The 20,677-nt window shown below is 41.4% G+C and overlaps 1 protein-coding gene across 1 annotated transcript in view; it reads left to right on the plus strand.

The window, feature by feature from the left end:
• PAFAH1B1 (platelet activating factor acetylhydrolase 1b regulatory subunit 1) overlaps nucleotides 1-20,677 on the plus strand; it is a 168,508-nt gene that overhangs the window by 46,804 nt on the left and 101,027 nt on the right. The window contains exons 3-4 of the mRNA XM_005657017.3: nucleotides 665-763; nucleotides 14,684-14,752. The gene's annotated coding sequence lies outside the window, so the exon portion shown is untranslated. The remainder of the gene's footprint in view (nucleotides 1-664; nucleotides 764-14,683; nucleotides 14,753-20,677) is intronic.

Consider the following 20,677-nt stretch of genomic DNA (forward strand, 5'->3'; position numbering starts at 1 on the left):
GTACCTAACTCACAGTTATTTATATGTTTAATACTCATGCAATGGTTATACATAATGAGGATTCACTTTGAGTGTTATTGTTGCTATTAGTAGTAGTATCACTTGGAAATGATTCAGACCTTCGGCTTTTTGCAAGCTTTTAAACTGAGAGTGCAGTACTCTCTGCTGATTGTAAAATATTCAAACATTATAGAAGCAAATATAGGAAATCACGAAATACCCTGTTCCCCCTAAATTCCAGTGACTAGACCAGACGTAAACACAGATAACTATTAGACATATATTCCTCCTTCTGAGCATTTTAAAAAAATTCAACAATTATTTATTTATTTATTTGTCTTTTTGCCTTTTCTAGGGCCGCACCCACTGCATATGGAGGTTCCCAGGCTAGGGGTCGAATCAGAGCTATAGCTACCGGCCTAGGCCAGAGCCACCGCAACGCAGGATCTGAGCCACATCTGCGACCTACACCACAGCTCATGGCAACGCTGGATCCTTAACCCACTGAGCAAGGCCAGGGATCGAACCCACAACCTCATGGTTCCTAGGTGGATTCGTTAGCCACTGCGCCACGATGGGAACTCCAACAATCTTTTATTAAGCACCAAACATGTACTTTATACCATTGTTACCTTTTCAACCCCATTCTTCTTTTGTGCTTTAGGGCATCATGGCTGTGATGCTGATCGTGCCTTTGTCCAGGAACATGGGACAGGTGGAATCGCTGAGAATGAAAGGCAAAGACTGTTCCAGACCCAAAGCTGTAAGTAGCAGGTACCCTGCCCATAACCTTGGTCTAGGAAAGTCATCCCAACAAAGAATCTTTTATAGAGCATGTAGTCCGATGAGACTATAAGAGATGGGGGAGCCCCAAGAGCAATGGCCTTAGCGTGTTTCTTTGGTTCTGCCTGACTTCAGGCTTCCATCTTGATTTCATCATTGCATTTTCATGTGTGAAAGGAAGATGGTTGAAGGTTGATTGAAGCTACTAGTTCTTTAACTTCATTCCCCTCTTTCATCCCCTCCTCCTCCACTCATTGAGAAGGCAAAGTAGAGACGGTCTCAAGACTCTTCTCACCAGTCACTTCCTCCCAGCAGCCTTCCTATGTCTTTCACCCGGTGGGAATCATGGGGCCTCCCACGTACCTGCATAGTATCCTCTAAACTTTGTTGGGACTCCAACTGCACTGGATTGTGATGTCGATTTAATTGTCTACGTGCTTCACTATGTCATTCTTCCGAGGACAGAAGACAGTCCTATTTTCTCTTTATACATAGGTCCCAGCACAGAGCACATGATATTGACTAAATTAAAACACTGAATACCAGAAACAAACGACCAACCAAAACCCCATATCGAATAAGTGACAGGAGTGATCATATGTTTACAAAGATGGCTGTGATAATTTTTCCCACATTTATAACTGTGTCCCTTTGCAAAGTGATTTTGTAGCTCCCATCAAGGAGTGGGAGTTATTCCTTCACTCCTTGAATCTGGTCTTCGTCGATGAGACATTAGCAAATATGACGCAAGCAGAGACTTGAAAAGTGCTTGTGCGAAAGGGCTTACCCACTTTTGGCTGTGGTTGTCACCCTGAGACCAAGATTTGAACAAGCCTGAGCTAGCTGAATGAAGAGGCCATATGCAAGAGAGCTGAGGATGCCCACCAGCAGCCTGCCTCTGTCCTATTGGCCAAGTGCCAGATATGTGAGTGAGTCCATCAGAGACCTTTCAGTCCTAGTAAGACCTCAGTTGACTACAGATAGATGATTGACTCCAGGCAAGGCCAACCAAAGAACCATCCAGATGACACAATCCCAAGTTCCTGACCCACAGAATTATGAACAAACCAGTAAGTTTAGGAGTTCCCGTTATGGCTCAGTGGTTAATGAATCCAACCAAGATCTATGAGGATGTGGGTTCGATCCCTGTCCTCGCTCAGTGGGTTAAGGATCTGATGTTGCCACGAGCGCCATGTAGGTTGCAGAGGTGGCTCGGATCCCTTGTTGCTGTGGCTGTGGTGTAGGCCAGCAGTTACAGCTCCAGTTTGACCCCTAGCCTGGGGGGTTCCATATGCCTCAGGTGCGGACCTAAAAAGCAAAAAACAAAAAACAAAAAAAAAAAGCCAGTGAGTTTAGAGGTGGTTAATACTGCAGCCAGAGATGTTTGACATAGAAGCTACTTTATGAGTGACAGTCTCTTCATGCAATTTGTCTTCCTACTTAACTTTTAGCAACTATCTCTTGTTTTTGCCTGTCCAGACTGTATTCGCTTTCTTCTTATAGCAGTAATTAGATATTTTCAGTAGGAACAATTCTTAGAAATGAAAGTGCAGAGTTCCCATCATGGCTCAGCAGAAACCAACCTGACTAGTATCCATGAGGACACATGTTCCATCCCTGGCCTTGCTCAGTGGGTTAACGATCTGGTGTTGCCGTGAGCTGCAACATAGGTCGAAGACGAGGCTTGGATCTGGCATTGCTGTGTCTATGGCACAGCCAGTGGCTGCTGCTCCAATTTGACCCTTCGCCTGGGAACCTCCATATGCCGCGAGTACGGCCCTAAAAAGACAAAAACAAAACAAAACAAAAAAAGAAACGAAAATGCTGTATCAAAGAGCAGTCTACAGTATGATTTTCTTTCCAGCTAACATTCTTCCCTCTCCTGGGTCAATCATATAGTTTGAATTGGCTTTAACTTTATATATTAACTTTTACATAATATCTAAACAGAAAATATTGCAAAGTAAGGCTAAATGAATTTCCTAAAATGGAGAGAGAGCGCGGGAGGGGGAGAGGGCAGAGGAAAGAGAAAAAAATTGCTTGTTTAGAGAGTCCAACAACTAAATAATAGGAATTTCAGGAAATAAGAGAAGAGAGAAAAATAATTGAGAGGAAAGTATTAAAGCATTAGATAAGTTCCCAGAACTAAAAGATGAGTTTTCAGAGTTTTCTGGTGGCTCAGTAGGTTAAGGATCTAGCATTGTCACTGCTGTGGTGCAGGTTCGTCCCCTGACCTGGGAAATCATGTATGCCATAGGCACGGCCAAAAAATTAAATTAAGTTAAAAATAAATAGATAAAATGTGAGACAATTTTTTTTTAATTAAAATAAGTAAAGGTTGAGTTTTCAAATGGTAAGGACCTACCAATTGCCTGGTACTATTACTGGGGACAAACCCACACCCAAGCTAATCTTTATTAAATTTTAGAATGCTGAGGACAATGGAAATCTTAAAAGAAATAAAACAGGTAACACAAAAAAAGTCGATAATCAGAATGACCCTGAATTTATCACCATAAATATTGGCAGCTAGATGACAATAGATAAATGCCTTCAAAATTCTGAGGAAAAATTGATTTCTGGGAGTTCCATTGTGGCACAGTGGAAACGAATCTGACTAGGAACCATGAGGTTGTGGGTTCAATCCCTGGCCTCGCTCAGTGGGTTAAGGATCTGGCGTTGCTGTGCGCTGTGGTGTAGTTTGCAGATGCGGCTCTGATCTGGCGATGCTGTGGCTGTGGCGTATGCTGGCGGCTACAGCTCCTATTAGACCTCTAGCCTGGGAACCTCCATATGCCACGGGTGCAGCCCTGAAAATACAAAAAGGCAAAAAAAAAAATTGATTTCCAACCTAAATGTCTAGTCAAATCATAATTCAGATGTAAAAGGATAATAAATACATATTTGGATATGCATGTTTTCCAAAAATGTATCTCCCATGCAAGTCAATTTCTCAGCAAGCTCCAGGAAGATCGTCTGGACCACAGCAAGGATACCGTGGGCCATGTAACAGGGGCTCCAGCATGAAGTAGAGATCAAGGGTGACAAGTGAGGAAGGCCAGTTTTTCAGTGGATCTTAGGAGTGACTAATCTATTTTGGAGCAGGAGGATGGAAAGCTTCAGAGGCAACATCACCAAGACAGCTGTGTTTGACTCTGCTGAGAAGCAGTTTTAGAGTTATGCTGCAGATTCTGAGCATGTGATAGGTACATAGAAAACCAGCCAAGAGGACAAAGCAAGGTTGTTTTAATGTCAGGGAAAACAGAATTGTTAAACATTTAAACATGACATATTCCCGTATGACTCAGCTGTGAATGATATTACGTGGTTATAACAAATTAAGCACTGAGTATCAATTTTTAAAAATTGTAATGAAACTATATTGGGAGGGTGAGGAAAGATGTGTTTATAAGTCTACATCTGCTGTAACATAGAACAAAATCCTATTTCTATAGTAAGAAGTCAACTGATAATATCTAAAATAGGAACATTTTATTTTATTTTTATTATTTATTTATTTATTTATTTATTTTCTAGGGCCGAGCCTACAGCATATGGAGGTTCCCAGGCTAGGGGTCAAATCGGAGCTGTAGCTGCCAGCCTACACCAGAGCCACAGCAATGCAGGATCCGAGCCGTGTCTGTGAACCACACCACAGCTCACGGCAACATCGAATCCTTAACCCACTGAGCAAGGGCAGGGATCGAACCCACAACCTCATGGTTCCTAGTCGGCTTCATTAACCACTGCACCTCGACAGGAACTCCCCAAAATAGGAACATTTTAAAACGACAGAGTGAATATCCTGTTTAAAGATATGGAGAGAAATACCAGAAGGGAAGGAGTTCCCTGGTGGTTCAGAGAGTTAAGGATCTGGTGTCACTGCTGTGGCTCAGGTCACTGCTGTGGTGTGGGTTCAGTCCTCGGCCTGGGAGCTTCCACATGCTGGAGGGTGGGGCCAAAAAAATGCCAGAAGAAAAGAGCTAAAAAGATGCAAGTGATGGCTTATGGGGAGTGGGGTGTGGGTTCAGTCCCTGTGGCCCAGAAACTTCCACATGCCACTTGCAGGGCCAAAATACACTTTATGCACTTATATTTACTTTGAAAAGCCAAATCTCGGCGTTCCCTTTGTGGCTCAGTGGTTAATGAACCCGACTAGGATCCATGAGGATGTGGGTGCAGTCCCTGGCCTTGCTCAGTGGGTGGGTGATTCAGTGATTCAGTGTTTCCGTGAGCTGTGGTGTAGGTTGTAGACACGGCTTGGATCCCATGTGTTTCTGTGGCTGTGGCATAGGCCAGTGGCTGTAGCTCCGATTTGACCCCTAGCCTCGGAATTTCCATATGCTGCTGGTTTGGCCTGAAAAAGCAAAAAAAAAAAAAAAAGCCAACTTTCCCCAAATCTATAAGTTAAATGTAATTCTAGCCGAAATAACATCAGAATTTGGGGGGAAGAAATCGGACAAACTTACTGTCTTTGGAATAACTGAATTTATTTTGGAAACAGATCAACAAGAGGGGATTAGCTCAATCAGATTTTATGCTATAACATAATGCCATAGTCACAAAACCAGAATGGTGATGCTGTGGGAATAGATATATAAACCAGAGGAACAGAATAGACTTCAGAAATAGACTCATACTGGGAGTTCCCATTATGGCTCAGTAGTAATGAACCCGACTAGTATTCACAAGGATGTGAGTTTGATCCCTGGCCTCGCTCAAGGGGTTAAGGATTTGGCGTTGCTGCAAGCTGCAGTGTAGGTCTCAGACATGGCTCAGATCTGACGTTGCTGGGCTGTGGCATAGGCCAACAGCTTGCAGCTTCAATTCGAACTCTAGCCTGAGAACGTCCGTATGCCATGGGTACAGCCCTTAAAAAAAAAAAAGAAAGAAGTAGACTCATACAGAAAGAGTGTATAGATATATATCTGGGTCATTTTGCTGTACAGCAGAAATTGACAGAACGGTGTAAATCAACCATAATAAAAAATTCTTTTAATAATTTCTTTTAATAAATGGTGCACTAATAAGTTAAAAAAATACATCTTTGGGAATTTGCTATAAGATGAAGATGACACCACAAGTCAACATGGAAAGAACAAATTATTCAGGAGATGATGTCAGGGAAATAGTCTCATTTTTTGGAGAAAAAGTATGATTCCTATCACCTACTATACACTAATCTGCACTGTAGGGGGATTAAATACTTATACTTGAAAGAAGAAAGACCATGGGTGAAAAAATTAGGAAATAAACTAGAAAAATGGCAAAGGTCGTCAACAGGTAATTCACAGAAGGGAAAGTGCAAATGACTCACAAGCATAAGAAGAGATGTTCAAACTCACCGGTAGTCAATGAAATGCAAATTGAAGCAATGAGATATCATTTTCTACCTATCAGAGGGACAAAATGCAAGTTAGAAAACAGCAAGTGATTATGAGAATCAGAGAAATGATGATCCTTTTGTCATTATGGGAATGCAAACCGGTTGTTCTGAAAACAACAAGAACATCTGCAAACTGTTCCGGAAAGTAATCTGGCAGGACTGAGGACATCAAGGATGCAAAGACTGAACAACCAGCAATCCCCACCTGAGTACTCCTGAGCATTTTCCAGCCTGTAAGGATCCACGTCCAAGGATGTTCTCTGCAGCTCCATTGTGAAATGAGGCGTTGGGGACATCCGTGGTGCCATCACTTGTGGAATATTTGGGTGCATCCTTGTGTAATGCTTCTCAGAAGAAGGACCCATGAGCTCAATGTACATGCAGTAGCATGTGCTGGGTACAGAAACAAAAGAAACAGAAGAAGATCCTTACACCAGTACAATTACATAAATTTAAGATCTAGGCACAAGAGCAGCAGCATGTACTTTGTAAGAACACATACCTATCCAAGGGCATATTTCAAACATAACAGGGGGTGTTTCTGTGGGAGGGGAGGGACAATGTGTACAAAGGATAAGGGAGGGGTTAAAATAAGCAAAGGGCTCGACAGGGACCATATTCGATCTAAACTGAGGAGTTTGGAGTTCCCGTTGTGGCTCAGTGGGTTCAGAACATGACTGTTTTCCATGATGATACAGCGTCAATCCCTGGTCTCACTCAGTGGGTTATGGATCTGGCATTGCCACAAGCTGTGGCATAGTTTGCAGATACAGCCTGGATCCGGCATTGCTATGGCTGTGGCATAGGCTGGCAGCTGCAGTCCCTAGCCCAGGAACTTCCGTAAGCTACAGAAGTGCCCCCCTCCCCCCCCCAAAAAAAAAGAAAGAAAGAAAAAATAAATAAACTGAGGAATCTGATGAACTCAACTCAGCACGCAAGGTATCCCCAGCCCCCAACATTTTCAGCAAAAATCTCAGTGGAAAGTCTTGGGGACTTTACAACATAATTCTGAAGTTTTTCTTGGAGAATAAATACATAAGAAAAGATAAGAAAACTTTGAAAAAGAAGAGCATCTAGGGATGACTTGGCCTCCCAGGTAATAGAATGTATAAATAATGCAGCAGTCATTAGAACAGTATGTAACTGGCATAGGAATAGACGGAAGAATCAATAGAACAGAAAAGAATGGGGAGTTCCTGTCGTGGCGCAGTGGTTAATGAAGCCGACTAGGAACCATGAGGTTGTGGGTTCGATCCCTGCCCTTGCTCAGTGGGTTAACGATCCGGCGTTGCCATGAGCTGTGGTGTAGGTTGCAGACGCGGCTGGGATCCCACGTTGCTGTTGCTCTGGCGTAGGCAGGTGGCTACAGCTCCGATTCGACCCCTAGCCTGGGAACCTCCATATGCCGCAGGAGCGGCCCAAGAAATAGCATAAAGACAAATAAATAAATAAATAAATAAATAAATAAATAAATAAATGAAAAGAATGGGCAAAAGAGACCCAGGAACTTAGCAAACACTACTAGATGGTAAGAGTGGCATTTCAATCAGTGAGAGAAATGCTGGATTTTACAAATGACTAATGATTTTTGGAGGAAGTGAGATAATATACACAGCAACAATTAAGACCTCTGAAAGTAGATACACAGGGTTTGAATGCCAGTTTTGCCACTGATGAGCTGTGTAATTGCAGGCAAGATACTCAACCTCCCTAAGCCTCATTTCTCCTGTATTTAAAAATAAGGTAATAAAAGTGACTACCTCATATGACTATGAGGATTAAAAGAGATAATGGGTGCTAAAAAATAAAAACATGGTGCCTATCACACAAAACGTGCCTCATAAATGCTAGCTACTATTATTTCTACCCTATACCACACACCAAGTAATGCACAAACTGAAACCATAAACATTCCAGGAAGAAAATAAATGAACATTATTATAATCTTGGGGAGCCAAAGGACTTTCTAAATATGACCGTAAGGGTGGAACGCTTGAAGGAAAGGATAACAATTCTGACTACAAAACAAAACAAACAAACAGAAAAACTTCTTCCTGCCAAATCCCACCACAAAGTTAAAATACAAATGGCAAACTGGGGGAAACAGTTGCAAGCTATGTTAATAGACAAGTGGTTAATAGTCTTACTAACCAGCAAGGGAAAGATGGGTACTGCAATAGAAAAACACACTAAGAACATTAAAAATAAACAAGCAAAGAGAGATTACCAACACATAAATAGAAATGTTCGGTCTTCCTAATAAAAATGCAGATTAAAGTAGAATCTTGTTTGTCACATATCAAATTAGCATGATAAATTCTTATGATAATACTTACTTTTACTAACCAGGAAATATGAGGGACCAAAGCTGATTGGTCAAGGGGTGGACATTTTATCTCAAGGGAGCCAATCCACCAAGAGGGCAGCTATTTGTAGTTTATGCGGCCCAGTTGAAAAAGATGAGCTTGACCTAACACAGTCCTCTCCAAGGAAATAAACAAACAGAAGGAAGTTGTTAATCTCAGGGAGCCAATTGAATGGAAATGCCACGGAGCATCGAGAAGAAGGCAGCATGTCTGGGTGTGTGCAAGCCAGATGCGGGAAGAAATAAGACTGGGAGAAAGACATTTCTGAGGGAGCTGGAAGCTGAGCAGATGTGTCTCTAGCAGTAGATAAACCATCAGAGAAGGGTCACTGGTACCAAAATGATTGGCTCTTGCCCTTCCTTGAAGCTCCTGGCTCGTTTTTGCTTTTCTCCAATCTATTTTTATACTAAACTTTCACTTCTCTCCAGCGATTTCTTTTTCTTACAACCAAAGCAGCTCTGACTGGAACACAACACCAGTGAGACAGAGGCAAGATGGTTGCTTTCATACAAGTGGAGGCCAATGCAGACATCTTAAAGAGCAGAGCCAGTAAATCCATGTGTTGCTCTTGATCCTCAGGATAAAAATCACAGAAGTGGATGGACAATAACGTTTTTTAAATTAAGATGTAATTGAGGAGTTCCCGTCGTGGCGCAGTGGTTAACGAATCCGACTAGGAACCATGAGGTTGCGGGTTCGGTCCCTGCCCTTGCTCAGTGGGTTAACGATCCGGCGTTGCCATGAGCTGTGGTGTAGGTTGCAGACGCGGCTCAGATCCTGCGTTGCTGTGGCTCTGGCGTAGGCTGGTGGCTACAGCTCCGATTCAACCCCTAGCCTGGGAACCTCCATATGCCTCGGGAGTGGCCCAAGAAATAGCAACAACAACAACAGCAACAACAAAAAGACAAAAAAAAAAAAAAAAAGATATAATTGACACATGAGATTGTGTAAATTTAGGAAGTACAGTGTATTGATCGCATACATTTATTCTGCAATACGATTGCCATTGTTAGCTAACACCTCTATTGCATCACATAAGTATCGTTTCTTCTAGTGAGAGGAATAAAGATCTAGTCGCTCAGCAAGTTGAATGTCTATTTTTATTTATTTATTTATTCTTTTTTTTTTGCTTTTTAGGGCTGCACTCGAGGTATATGGAGGTTCCCAGGCTAGGGGTCGAATCGGAGCTACAGCTTCCAGCTTACACCACAGCCACAGCAAGGTGGGATCCAAGCCGAGTGTCTGTGACCTACACCACAGCTCACAGCAACACTAGATCTTTAACCCACTGAGCGAGGCCAGGGATTGAACCTGAAACCTCATGGTTCCCAGCTGGATTTGTTAACCACTGCGCCACTACAGGAACTCTGTAATTCCATTTTATATATATTTAAATCTTGGTTATTGTGAATAATGCTGCAGTAAACATGAGAGTCTATATATCTCTTCAATAACCTGTTTTCCTTTCCTTTGGATGTAAAGTACTAGTTTTAATTTTTTGAAACATAACACCTTATTGAGTTTTCACTCTGAGCACTAAATGCTTTGCTTCTATCATTTTATCCCTACAACAACCTGAGTAAAGCACCTGTTCAAATTTTTTTTACCATTTAAAAATTGGGTTGTTTTCATGCTATTGAGTGTGAGAGTTCTCTCTCTCTCTCTCTCTCTCTTTTTTTAAGCCATGCCCATGGCATGAAGAAGTTCCCAGGACAGGAATCAAACCAGCACCACAGCAGTGGCAATGCCAGATCCTTTAACCTGCTAGGCCACCATGGAACTCCAAGTGTGTGAGTTCTTTATATATTCTGGATACAAATCTTTTATCAGATGATTTGCAAATCTTTTCTTCCGGTTTGTGTCTTATCATTTCATTTTCTTAATAGTGTCTTGGAGTTCCCTTCATGGCTCAGTGGTTAATGAATCTGACTGGGAACCATGAGGTTGAGGGTTCGATCTCTGGCCTCCCTCAGTGGGTTAAGGATCTGGCGTTGCCATGAGCCGTGGTGTAGGTGGCAGACGCAGCTTGGATCTGGGGTTGCTGTGGCCCTGGTGTAGGCCGGCAGCAACAGCTCTGATTAGATCCCTAGCCTGGGAACCTCCATATGCCGTGGGTGTGGCCCTAAAAAGGACAAAAAGACCAAAAAAAGACAAAAACAAAACAAAACAGTGTCTCTTTAAGAGCAGAAGTTTTCCTTTTGATGAGTCTACTTTTTCAATTTTTTTCTTTCATGGTTCATGCTTTTTGTATTTATATCTATGAAGTTTTTACCTAATCTTAAATCACAAATATTTTCTCCTCCATTTTATCCCAGAAGGTTAGTAGTTTTAGGTTTACATTTGGATCTGTAATTCAAGTCCGTTTTTATATATAGTTCAAGCTACAGATCAAGGTTCTTTTTTTTGCATATTGATGTCCAGTTTTTCTTGCACCATTTGTTGAAACCACCTTGTTTTTAACTGCCATATTATGTTGTATATAATGGCTCTTTTCCTCATTTGTACCAAAGTCTGGTGAGGCCTGGGGTTACACATGACGCTATTATACTACTATTTTTTATAGTTAAAAGTTCATGTAACTCACTTGACCCACAATTGACCCCAAGAGGTAGGAATAAAAATCTTACTACTCCTATTTTACCGATGAAGAGATCCAGGGAAGCTAAGCATTTGGCCAAGATGACAAAGCTTTCCATGCTATTTTCAATACTTTATTGACCTTCAGTAAACACTAGCTGCCTTTTCCAAGATCCGAGTTATTCCCATAAATCTTTCCAGTACTTGGGAGCACTGGAAGCAAACGTCAATATTCACTGCTTAATTTTTAGTTTACTGGTCCTTGAAAACTAGAAAGGCTAAGAGATTTGGTACAACTGGGATCCAAGAGGATAGTCATTTGATCATGCAAACTTCACTGTATAAAAATGTAATTAGAAATATTTTTTAACTTTTTTTTTTTGTCTGTCTTCATGGCATGCAGAAGGTCCTGGGCCAGGGATCAAACCTGAGCCACAACAGTGACAACTGCTCAGTGTTAAGGCTGAATCCTTAACTAGGCCACCAGGGAACTCTAGAAATATTTTAAAAGGAATATTCTTGAGCTTCAACAAGAAAAGAAAAAAGAAAAAAACCCGTTCCTAAATAATTCAATATCACATAAATAAACGGATTTGGTTTATGTTTTCAGTCATTTCTCCAGCCCACTAGTTATTCACTTTTTCCTGGAAGCATACCCACGGCACCACGTCATGGGAGTGGGCCCTTAGGAGCCACTTGCTACCATGTGACTCTGCCTCCCTGGCCGTGGCTGTCTGCACCAGAGGGGGACAAGCCACCCTTATTGATGGTTAGATTATTTCTTTGGGAAATTTAGGATTGAACTGAAACATTCTGCAGTTGGCTGGAATTTTAACCTGTGAACTGGGAGCTATCTGGCAGCTATATTCTGCATGTCAAGTGGATCAGAGGAGAAAGAAAAGCAGATATACAGAGAGGAAAGGAATGAAGAAGGGAGGGAGAGGTGGGGGCTCAAGACTGCTTTATTCTTCCTGATTCTAGACCCTTTCAGTGGCCTCACTGCCTACCCGTCCTTTGGTGCTGTGAAAGTACCTCTATCATAAAAATTGCCCCTTTTTTCTTAAGCTAGCTCAAATACAACCAAAGAATCCTAAGTAGTACACTAGAGGTAAGCTGAGTTATCACCGAGTAGAAAGACATGACCTTGAATTGGTTTCTGGGGATTTAAAGAGAGTTGTTTGGGGAGTTCTCATCGTGGTGCAGCGGAAACAAATCCGACTAGGAACTATGAGGTTGAGGGTTTGATCCCTGGCCTCCCTCAGTGGGTTAAGGATCTGGCGTTGCCGTGAGCTGTGGTGTAGGTCACAGACTGGGCTTGGATCTGGCATTGCTGTGGCTGTGGCTGTGGCCGGCAGCAACAGCTCCAGTTGACCCCCTAACCTGGGAATCTCCATATGCCGTGGGCATGGCCCTAAGACAAAAGACAAAAAAGACCAAAAAAAAAAAAAAAAAAAAGAGTTGTTTGGGCAATGGGTGCTATGACCTAAAGACAAAAATTTTCTCCCTTTAATCCTTTTTTTTTTTTGTCTTTTTGCCATTTCTTGGGCCGCTCCTGCGGCACATGGCGGTTCACAGGCTAGGGGTTGAATCCGGGCTGTAGCCGCCGGCCTGTGCCAGAGCCACAGCAACTTGGGATCTGAGCCGGTCTGCGACCTACACCACAGCTCACGGCAACACCAGATCATTAACCCACTGAGCGAGGCCAGGGATCAAACCTGCACCCTCATGGTTCCTAGTCAGATTCGTTAACCTCTGCGCCACGACGGGAACTCCTCCCTTTTATTCTTTATAAAATAAATTGCATGCAAAGGATTAGGCCAGCTGAGCGAACAATCAGCTTGCACAAGAGGAGAGTATTAGCTAGGCTAAACTAGTATTACCTAGATTAAACTAGATTACCTAGATTAAACTATCATTTCTTTCTAGCTGGGAAGGAACAGGGAGGAAGAGCGAGGAAAGGAACTGGGGTAGAAGGGAAGGCAGTGGAGGAAGGAAAGAAAAGTCTGACGTGGTGTGGTGCCCAGAGCATTTTTGTACATTCACATTTGGAAACACCTCCACCTCTGGATGAAAAAAATGCCAGTTAACTGCCAAGTATTATTGTGTAAATTAGACACTCTCCTTGAAATTAGCCTTTTGATACATTTCCAGCCATTTCTCTGAAGCAGCCCCTGTGAAATTCTGACCCTTTACAAGCAGAATTAAATACTGGGGCCTGGAATTCTCTTTGCCCAGAGTCTCACTTTCTTTGCCATGTTCCTGCTTTTGCCATTAGCTGTGATGTACAGAATGAATGATGCACAGAGGCAGGTGAGACAATGGGGCTGATTCATGGTCTGGGAAAACAGGGAATTGTCACAGAGCAAACACTGGTCCTCCTTTTTACTGGGGACATTGCAGTGTTGAGCTGAAAGCAACTTGTTTGGATTCTTTCAACCACTGGATAAGCTTCTAAATGACAGGAGCCATGTGGGGTCCTCAGGGTCCCAAGGGGTGCTTAAAACAACGCTGAGACATGCTGGCAGAGCTTGTGTTCTTTGTAAACAAAAAGAGGTTATTCAAACAGCTGGTAATTTCATTAAGAAGCCTCATTTTCAGGTCCCAGAACAGGCATTTCTTTTTATGTCAGGATTATCTCTGAGCTTTATATTTGCATCCACTCCTCGTAGCTTAGCTGGGATCTCAGGTGCTAAGCTTACATTTGGATGGGTATTTTGGCTTGGGTTTCAAAGCAAATTTACCTTTACAGCAGATCAAATTTGACCAAGATCAATGTGATGAATAATACAGAACTATATATGCCTATATATATATATATATATATATACACATACACACATTTTTATTTGTATCATATTGTATATGTTTTGTCATCTTTTTCATTGAGCACTAAAACTTGAAATATTGTCAATACATTTTAATCTACAATATCACTTCTTCTTCTTTTTTTTTTTTTTTGTGTGTGTGTGTGTTTTTTTTAGGGTGCACCTTTGGCCTATGAAAGTTCCCAGGATAGGGATCAAATCAGAGCTGCAGCTGCTGGCCTATTCCACAGCCACAGCAATATCATATCGAAGCTGCGTTTGGACCTACACTACAGCTCTTGGCAACACTAGATCCTTAACCCACTGAGCAGGGCCAGATCGAACCTGAGTCCTCATGGATACTAGTCAGGTTCGTTAGCCCTGAGCCGCGATGGGAACTCCCTACAACATCGCTTCTAATGGATGTGTTGTGTGTGATTGTATGAATGAGTGATCCTCTGTTTGACTTCTCCCTTGTTGTTGGACATTTAGATTGTTTTCAGTTTTTCATAGCTATAAACCATGCATCAGTAAAAAATATTGTAGCTAAATCTTTGTACATTTCTTCACTTCCCTAGGGAAAGAAATCCCAGATTTTGATTGCTGCGTCAGAAGAGATGCGTATTTTTTATATTTTTTACTCATGCTGAGAAATTACCCTCCGGAGTACAATTTATACTTCCTCCAAGGCTGAAGTGCTTTCCTTCAGACACAACCAGCTCTCTAGGCTAAACTTTATTTAGTTAATTTTCTTGTTTTTTTCCCAGGTATGTGATCATATAATCTACAAATAATGACTTTTGGAGGGGATCTCATTTACCAGATGGGCGAACGTGGTAAGAATTATAATTATTTCCTTGTTTGTGAGAATACGAATAAATGGATGTTCTCTAACTCTCTGACTATAAATTATTTTAAAGGATAATTTGAGAGTATCTGTGAAAAAGTTTAAACTGTATATTCTTTGACCCAGCAATTTCAATTCTAAAAGACGATCCTTCACAAGTGAAGAAATATTTATGCATAGAGCTCTTCATTAAAGCATTTTTAATAGCAAAAAAGGTTAAAACAACTTAAAATTCCTCAGTAGGGAACAGTTAAATAAATTATTGTACATTTACATTCTGAAATACTGTGAAGCCATTAAAGAGAAGGTAAATCTGTAGCACCAAGCTAGAAATTGGTCCATGCTATTTTGTTGAGTTTAAAAAATATTTAGCTAATATATTATATATATGTGCTCGTATATTATGATCTCAGTTTTATTTTTCAAAATCCAACTGTGTACCTCAGATACGAAGAAAAGAGTCTATTGAAGGTGATTACCTCTGAGTAAGGGAATTGATAGAACAGTGAGAAATGTTTACTTTTTACCTTATATGTTGTTTCAATATTTTAATGAGCATTTATTCTTCTAAAAAAGAGGAAAAAATTTTTTTTGTCTTTTTAGGGCTATACCGATGGCACATGGAGGTTCCCAGGCTAGGGGTCTAATAGGAGCCATAGCAATGTCAGATCCCAGCCGCGTCTGTGACCTACACCACAGCTCACAGCAACGCCGGATCGTTAACCCACTGAGCAAGGGCAGGGACCGAACCCGCAACCTCATGGTTCCTAGTCAGATTCGTCAACCACTGTGCCACGACGGGAACTCCCTCGATTTTTATTAAAGGCTTTTTTTGTCATTCACTAGGATGATCATATAGTTTTTTTCCTTAGTTCAATTGCTGTGATAAATTATATTAATACATTTTCAAATGTCAAACAACCCTAACATCCCTAGAATAAATCATTCCTGGTCATGGTGTTATTATTTTAATACCCCTTTTAGATTTATAGATATATGATAATATTTTTATTGTGGTAAAAACATATAACAAAATTTGGGGGTGAACCATTTTTAAGTGTATAGTTCATAAGCGTTAAGCATATTCACATTGTTGTGAATGGATCTCCAGTTGACAGTGGCACAGCAGCAACCTGAGCCACTGCAGTGACATCACTGGGTACTTAATCCGTGGCCACAAGGGAACTCCTCAGTGCTATTTTTTACAAACTTACTTGCTACGGTGGTTATACAAACATCATTGATGGCTTTCCTTACTCTCACTTGCAGTTCTTTCAATTGCAGCTCGAATGAAAACGAATTTAAGGAAAAGTGGGTGGGGGTAAGGATTTAGTGGCTCACACTTCTAAACCTTAAAAAGGGAAAAGGTGGAGGTGGCCTCGGCATGACTGGACCCAGGGCGTAGGGCTCATCAAGTTCTTCCTTCTTCTCATTTCTTGTCTCCACCATTTTTCCTGTGTGAGTCTCGTTTTCTAATATTGGCGTTTGTCATGGACTGGAGCCACAGGCAGCTCTGGCCTCAGCAAAGAGAGCACAAGAATACCTTCTCCTTATAGCAAAATTCAGATAACGTAGATGCTCAAAAGTTAATAGTGTAAATGTCCTTTCCACAGCAGCTCAATTGCACAAATCCAGGGGGTACCATTTCACCATTGTATGGAAAAGACTATGCACTCCCCCGAGAAAACGTGTGTATTTGTATACCAAAGAGACCATTTTTGTCTGCACAAATAGTCCTCCAATTTTACCATCCTTATCAGATATGGTCTCCAGGGTTGTCGACCAAAGAATGACCATGTGTGTGACCTCAAGCGAGGCCAGTCAAAATCTTTCTCCCTGCAATTTGGATATTGGTTTGGAAAATGAAAACACCTCTTGGAGTGTGTTCATTCTAAGAGCAGTAATGTGAGGAGCCTACCGTTGGTTGATTCTCAACAGCTCCCTAGGGCTGCGTGATTTCTCTTCTTTCTGAGACCTGATTCTTCACATTTTCCTTAAGTCTCGGGGTGGGGGGGGTGGATCCCTAATTACTCAATAAACTCTTGCTGTTGTTTTCTTAAATTAGCCAATTCGTTTGCATTGCTTGCCAGCAAAGAACATTGACACACAAAACTATATGTATATATACAATATATTTTTTGGTTTTGTTTTGCCATAAACGGGATTATGCTATATGTATTGTTCTTCAACTTTATTTTTTTTTTCACTTAATTGAATGTCTTGGAGGTTTCTTCATGTCAAAATGTTTATTTATTTATTTATTTTTTGTTTTTTAGGGCCGCGTCCTCGGCTTATGGAGGTTCCCAGGCTAGGGGTCCAATCGGAGTTATAGCTGCCGGCCTACACCACAGCCACAACAACGCCAGATCCAAGCCTCATCTGCAACCTACACCACAGCTCACACCAGTGCCGGATCCTTAACCCACTCAACAAGGCCAGGGATCGAACCCACAACTTCATGGTTCCTAGTCAGATTCATTTCCACTATACCACCTGCGGAACTCCCTCAAAATATTTATTGATCTACCTCATTATTCTAGATCTTTTTCTTGGGGGGGGGTGTAAACTGGAGTCACTCTACACATATGGTTTTTACCTGCATTTTATTTATTTATTTATTTATCTTTTTGTCTATTAGGGCTGTACCCACGCATATGGAGGTTTCCAGGCTAGGGGTCCAATCAGAACTGTAGCCACTGGACTATGCCACAGCCACAGCCACAGCAACCTGGGATCCAAGCAGTGTCTTCGACCTCCACCCACAGCTTACAGCCATGCCGGATCCTTATCCCACTGAGCAAGGCCAGGGATGGAACCTGCGTCTTCATGGATGCTAGTCAGGCTTGCAAACTGCTGAGCAACAATGGGAACTCCCTGTTACCTGTGTTTTAAGTTTGAAAAACTATCTAAATCTTATTTCTATGCCCATATATGGACATATATTATGAGTTTTAATGGCTGACTACTATTCTATTGGCTGAATATAAATTAATCTATTTACCACTTCCTTAATGGTAGCTATTTGGGTTGTTTATAGTTTTTTTTTGATATTATATATTAAAAAAAGCAGAGTTCCTGTTGTGGTGCAGGGGAAATGAACCCGACTAGGAATCATGAGGTTTTGGGTTCGATCCCTGGCCTCACTCAGTGGGTTAAGGATCCAGCGTTGCCGTGAGCTGTGGTGTGGGTTGCAGATGCGGCTCAGATCTGGCGTTGCTGTGGCTCTGGCCCAGGCTGGCAGCTGCAGCTCCAATTAGACCCCTAGCCTGGGAACCTCCGCATGCACGGGTGTGGCCCTAAAAAGACGAAAAAAGACACACACAAAAAAGCGACAACAAACATCCATGAACACATTTGTCCTATTTTTCTGTAGGGTAAATGTTCAGAAATAGCCCTGCTCATTTACGTTTGTATACATTAAAATTTTAAGTGATTAATTTTTAATAAGTATATATGGCAAAAAGTTCAAACAAAAAAAATTTAGAATACCAAGAAGTTTATACTAGGAATGCAGCATTGGTTTAACATTAAAAAACAAATCAATGCAATTCACCTCACTAACAAAATAAGGGAGAAAATGTAGGCTTATCTAAATAGATGTTTTAAAAATCATTGATAGCATTTAAAACTATGTATTTATGATTTTGAAAAATCTCAGCAAATCAGAAATGGAAGGGAACTTTTCCAATCTGCTACAGAGCAGCTAAAACAAACCTCAGCTGACATTGTACTTAATGGTGAACCATTTTCCTCTAATAGTGGAAACAAGGCATAATGATTAGATAGAAGTAAAACTGTTATTATTTGCAGATGACATAATTGTGCATGTAGAAAACACTATGGAATCTACCCAAAGAAGCTCTATTAGAACTAATAAATGAATTAGCGAGAACAAAAAATGCAAGGTCATTATACACAAATCCATTGCATTTCTGTATACTTGCATTAAGCAATTGCAAAACAAAAATAGTATTTATAATAGCATCAAAACACATCATATGGAGGAAGAAATCTAATGAAATATGTAATTTCTTCTAACGGAAAACTACTGAGAGAAGTTAAAGAAGATGTACATAAATAGATATACACCATTTTTTATAGATTAGAAGCTAAAATTAAGATGTCAGTTCTTCTGGGGTTCCTGTCATGGCTCAGTGGTTAACGAATCCGACTAGGAACAATGAGGTTTTGAGTTCGATCCCTGGCCTTGCTCAGTGGGTTAACGATCCAGCGTTGCCGTGAGTTGTGGTATAGGTTGCAGACGTGGCTCGGATCCCACGTTGCTGTGGCTCTGGCATAGGCCAGTGGCTACAGCTCTGATTCAACCCCTAGCCTGGGAACCTCCATATGCTGCAGGAGTGGCCCAAGAAATTAAAAAAAAAAAAAAAAAAAAAGCACAAAAAACAAAAAACAAAACAAAACAAAAAGATGTCAGTTCTTCTAAGTTTTATGTATACATTTAATGCACTCCTAATCAAAATCCCAGCTAAGATTTATTTATTTATTTTGCTTTTTAGGGCTGCACCCATGGCATGTGGAATTTCCCAAGCTGCGGGCAGAATCGCAGCTACAGCTGCTGGCCTATGCCACAGCAACAGTAACAAGGGATACGAGCCCCATCTGTCACCTACACTATAGCTCACAGCAACACCAGATCCCCTACCCACTGAGCGAGGCCAGGGCTCAAACCTGCATCCTCATGGATACTAGTCAGATTTGTTTCTGTTGTACAACAATAGGAACTCCCAAGCTTTATTTATTTATTTATTTATTTATTTTTATTTATTTATTTTTTTTTTGTCTTTTCTAGGGCCGCTCCTGCAGCATATGGAGATTCCCAGGCTAGGGGTCTAATCGGAGTTGTAGCCACTGGCCTATACCACAGTCACAACAAAGAGGGATCCAAGCCGTGTCTGCAACCTACACCACAGCTCACAGCAATGCCAGATCCTTAACCCACTGAGCGAGGCTAGGGATCGAACCTGAAACCTCATGGTTCCTAATCGGATTCGTTAACCACTGCACCATAACAGGAACTCCCGAAAATCTTGATGAAGAAGAAAAGAAGTATTATTTGCAAAGAAAAAAAAATGACTCAATGAAAAGATAAAAACCTAAAACACTGGAGTTCCCATCATGGCTCAGCAGAAATGATCTGACTAGCATCCATGAGGACACAGGTTCTATTCGTGGCCTTGCTCAGTAGGTTAAGGATCCTGCATTGGTGTGAGTTGTGGTGTGAATCACAAACACAGCTTGGATCTTGTGTTGCTGTGGTTGTGACATAGGCTGGCAGCTCCAATTCAACTCCTAGCCAAGGAACCTCCATATGCCACGGGTATGGCCCTAAAAAGACCAAATAAAGAAAAGAAACCCTAAAACAACAATGATCACACAAGAAACTGAGATCCTTGTCAAAGAGCTACTCAGAAGAGTACTATGTACATGTGGCTTCCTGAAAAAAAAGTCTTTGTTTTTTTTGGCCATGCTTGTGGCATGTGGAACTTCCTAGGCCAGGGATTAAGCCCACATCAGAGCAGTGACCCAAGCCACTGCGGTGACAATGCTAGATCCTTAATCCAATGTGCCACGAAAGAACTCCAAAAAATTTTCTCTAACCTTTAAGGAATTGTTCATTCCTGTGCTACATTTAAAATTTTTCGGGAGTTTCAACTCTGGCTGCAGGTAGTTAAGAATCTGACTGCAGTAGCTCAGGTCACTGTGGGAGTGCAGGTTCAATCCCCAACCCAGTGCAATGGGTTAAGGATCCAGCATTGCTGCAGCTGTGGCTCTGATTCAGTCCCTGGCCCAGGAACTTCCGTGGGCTGTGGATGTGGCCATAAAAAAATAATAATAATAATAAAATTTCCAAAATAAGTGTTTCAAGTATAAATATGTATTAATTGGGTTGTCT

The sequence above is a fragment of the Sus scrofa genome, chromosome 12, assembly GCF_000003025.6.
Source record: "Sus scrofa isolate TJ Tabasco breed Duroc chromosome 12, Sscrofa11.1, whole genome shotgun sequence".
In the NCBI taxonomy this organism is placed as follows: Eukaryota; Metazoa; Chordata; class Mammalia; order Artiodactyla; family Suidae; genus Sus; species Sus scrofa.